Source organism: Lipotes vexillifer, unplaced genomic scaffold, assembly GCF_000442215.2.
Source record: "Lipotes vexillifer unplaced genomic scaffold, Lipotes_vexillifer_v1.1 scaffold855, whole genome shotgun sequence".
NCBI lineage: Eukaryota > Metazoa > Chordata > Mammalia > Artiodactyla > Lipotidae > Lipotes > Lipotes vexillifer.
In genome coordinates this window covers 1,226,230-1,230,320 of record NW_006769393.1, presented here as the reverse complement: position 1 = coordinate 1,230,320, position 4,091 = coordinate 1,226,230, and the positions used below count along the sequence as shown (strand labels likewise).

Here is a 4,091-nt window from a genome sequence, read left to right as displayed (position 1 = left end):
TACCTCATTGTAGTTTTGATTTGCATTTCTCTAATGATTAGTGATGTTGAGCATCCTTTCATGTGTTTGTTGGCAGTCTGTATATCTTCTTTGGAGAAATGTCTATTTAGGTCTTCTGCCCATTTTTGGATTGAGTTGATTTTTTTTTTTTGATATTGAGCTGCATGAGCTGCTTGTAAATTTTGGAGATTAATCCTGTGTCAGTTGCTTCATATGCAAATATTTTCTCCCATTCTGAGCGTTGTCTTTTCATCCTGCTTATGGTTTCCTTTGCTGTGCAAAAGCTTTTAAGTTTCATTAGGTCCATTTGTTTATTTTTGTTTTTATTTCCATTTCTCTGGGAGGTGGGTCAAAAAGGATCTTGCTGTGATTTATGTCATAGAGTGTTCTATGTTTTCCTCTAAGAGTTTTATAGTGTCTGGCCTTACATTTAGGTCTTTAACCCATTTTGAGTTTATTTTTGTGTATGGTGTTAGGGAGTGTTCTAATTTCATTCTTTTACACGTAGCTGTCCAGTTTTCCCAGCCCACTTATTGAAGAAGCTGTCTTCTCTCCACTGTATATTCTTACCTCCTTTATCAAAGATAAGTTGACCATATGTGTGTGGGTTTATCTGTGGGCTTTCTATGCTGTTCCATTGATCTATATTTCTGTTTTTGTTCCTTTACCGTACTGTCTTGATTACTGTAGCTTTGTAGCATAGTCTGAAGTCCAGGAGCCTGATTCCTCCAGCTCTTGTTTTTCTTTCTCAAGATTGCTTTGGTTATTCGGGGTCTTTTGTGTTTCCATGCAAATTGTGAAATTTTTTGTTGTAGTTCTGTGAAAAATGCCATTGGTAGTTTGATAGGGATTGCATTGAATCTGTAGATTGCTTTGGGTAGTCTAGTCATTTTCACAATGTTGATTCTTCCAATCCAAGAACATGGTATATCTCTCCACCTGTTTTTATCATCTTTAATTTCTTTTATCAGTGTCTTATAGTTTTCTACATACAGGTCTTTTGTCTCCTTAGGTAGGTTTATTCCTAGGTATTTTATTCTTTTTGTTGCAGTGGTAAATGGGAGTGTTTCCTTAATTTCTCTTTCAGATTTTTCATCATTAGTGTATAGGAATGCAAGAGATTTCTGTGCAATAATTTTGTATCCTGATACTTTACCAAATTCATTGATTAGCTCTAGTAGGTTTCTGGTAACATCTTTAGGATTCTCTATGTATAATATCATGTCATCTGCAAACAGTGACGGTTTTACTTCTTTTCTGATTTGGATTCCTTTTATTTCTTTTTCTTCTCTGATTGCTGTGGGTAAAACTTCCAATACTATGTTGAATAATAGTGGTGAGAGTGGGCAACATTGTCTTGTTCCTGATCTTAGTGGAAATGGTTTCAGGTTTTCACCACTGAGAACGATGTTGGCTCTGGGTTTGTAATATATGGCCTTTATTATGTTTTTATTTTTTATTTTATTTTTTGAAGACACAAAACTTAATTTAATAGAAATTTCGTTTGTAGTTCTTACATTCTCAGTATGAGCCAAGCTAGAACCTGCTGCCCCACTCGGAAGTGGCCCAGTGTTGGGGGAAGGGGAGAAAGGAGAGAGGGAGGTTAGAGCTCAGGCCTTAGGAGCCCCATTCTTTCTCAGTGCTGGGACGCTGGTGATGTCACCCTCTTCTCCTGCCCGCCTGTGGGATCCAGGAAGGAGAGCAGATGGAACCTTGGGCCTGGGGCATCTCCTCCACACCACACCCCACCCCGAGCCCCCAAGTTGGAGGGGTACTAAAGGATCTGGGGAGATAAGGGGACAACAGAAAGCAAAGATGTCAAATCAAGAAAGATGAAGGCCAGGGTTGAGGGCTGAAGGAGATTCAGAGACAAAACATCAGTTAAAAAAAACAAACAAACAAAAAAAAGGGAGGGCAGGAAACAAAACAAAATCCACCCCAGTTTGGAACCCGCCTGAAAAAAAAGGAAAGTTCTCCAGTCTCATAGAGACATTATTTTGCATGGTGCATGGCCGGCTCTGTGGCTGGAGCACTTAGGCCTCAGTCCGGCCCTGGAGGCGGCGGTGTGGCCCCTGCAGCTCACCCTTGGCCTGGCCAGTGGCAGTGTCTTCCTCCTCATCCTCCACTTTTTCATCCTTGTCCTCTCTCCTCTTCCTTTAGCCTCTGCTCTTCGTCTTGCTTGTCCTTCATTTGTTTTTCTGCTACTTTCATAACACCCCATGTCTCATTGCCAAACTCCTCAGCATATGCTTCATTGTTGGTGATGAGGAAGTTGTCAAAGATGGTGCCAGACTTGACCTGCCTGGAGAGATCCAAGCCCAGTACAGCAAAGTTTTCATAGGAGTAGATGTTGCTATCAGGGGAATACTCAGGGTGGATCTCTGGGTGGATCCAAATGTCCTTGTACTCTGGGTTCTGAATCACTGTTGGTTCCCATTCTCCATCCATCTCTCCATCCCAGTCCTCGGGCTTCTTAGCATCAGGGTCAGGAATGTGCTCAGGCTTGTCCCAGTCCTCAGGCTTGGAGTCTGTAGGCTCATCAGTCTTGGCTCACTCGTCCCAGTCTTCAGGCTTTGCAGCATCAGGATCCTTTATCTTCCTGGGGGGCAAGAAATCCCAATCATCCTCCGAGGAGCCTGACCCCACCTGGCTGTTGTCAATCTTTAGCTCATAGGTATTATCAGGCCACACAATCAGCATGTAAATATGTGTGAATTCATTGTCTTTGCAACAGATATCCTTGCTGATCAGCACGTTCTTGCCCTTGTAGTTGAAGATGACATGAACCTTCTTTGTGCCAGGGCCACAGATGTCCGGGCCAAACATGATGTTGTATTTGGAGTCTCCACGCATGTCTGTCTGGTCCAGACCATCTGGAAATAGCTTCACATAGCCACCCCCACAGTCTGTTCCATTCACGTTTCACGGTGAACTGCACCACCAGTGTATGACCCTTATTGCTGAAGTGCTCGAATCTGACCGACAGAATGTAAGACCGGGCACCCTGGCTTGTCTGCAGCCCTTAATCTTTCTCCTGGTCACCATAGAACTTGACAGAACTGAGAACGAATTTGCCAAAATCCGATTGTGTTTGGGTTCGATCCAGCACTCAGTCCACCCGTTTCCATCCAGAAACTGCTCCTTGAAGTAAATGGCGGGTTCAGCGGTGGCCAGGCCAAGAAGGCGGAGCAGCAGCAGCATGGGCAGCAGCATGGTGGGCTGAGGGGGCTGTGGCGCGCGGACCCTTCAAGTCGCTTTTCTAGCAGTAGCTCTGCAGTAGGGACTGGCCTTTATTATGTTGAGGTAAGTTCCCTCTATGCCTACTGTCTGGAGGGTTTTTATCATAAATGGGTGTTGAATTTTGTTGAAAGCTTTTTCTGCATCTATTGAGATGATCATATGGTTTTTATTCTTCAATTTGTTAATATGGTGTATCGCATTGATTGATTTGCATATATTGAAGAATCCTTGCATCCCTGGGATAAACCCCACTTGATCATGGTGTATAATCCTTTCAATGTGCTGTTGGATTCTGTTTGCTAGTATTTTGTTGAGGATTTTGGCATCTGTGTTCATCAGTGATATTGCCTGTAGTTTTCTTTCTTTGTGACATCTTTGCCTGGTTTTGGTATCAGGGTGATGGTGGCCTCATAGAACGAGTTTGGGAGTGTTCCTCCCTCTGCTATATTTTGGAAGAGTTTGAGAAGGATAGGTGTTAGCTCTTCTCTAAGTGTTTGATAGAATTCACCTGTGAAGCCATCTGGTCCTGGGCTTTCATTTGCTGGAAGGCTTTTATCTCAGTGCTTGTGACGGGTCTGTTTATATTCTCTATTTCTTCCTGGTTCAGTCTCAGAAGGTTGTGCTTTTCTAAGAATTTGTCCATATCTTACAGGGTGTCCATTTTATTGGCATATAGTTGCTTGTAGTAATCTCTCATGATCCTTTGTATTTCTGCAGGGTCAGTTGTTACTTCTCCTTTTTCATTTCTAATTCTGTTGATCTGAGTCTTCTTCCTTTTTTTCTTGATGAGTTTGGCTAATGGTTTATCAATTTTGTTTACCTTCTCAAAGAACAAGCTTTTAGTTTTATTG

At 42.5% G+C, this 4,091-nt stretch overlaps 1 pseudogene; it reads right to left on the bottom strand.

Annotated features, from left to right (window-relative positions):
• Positions 1-2,033: 2,033 nt before the first annotated feature.
• Positions 2,034-3,213, bottom strand: LOC103091315 (calreticulin pseudogene; annotated as a pseudogene).
• Between the last annotated feature and the right edge of the window lie 878 nt (positions 3,214-4,091).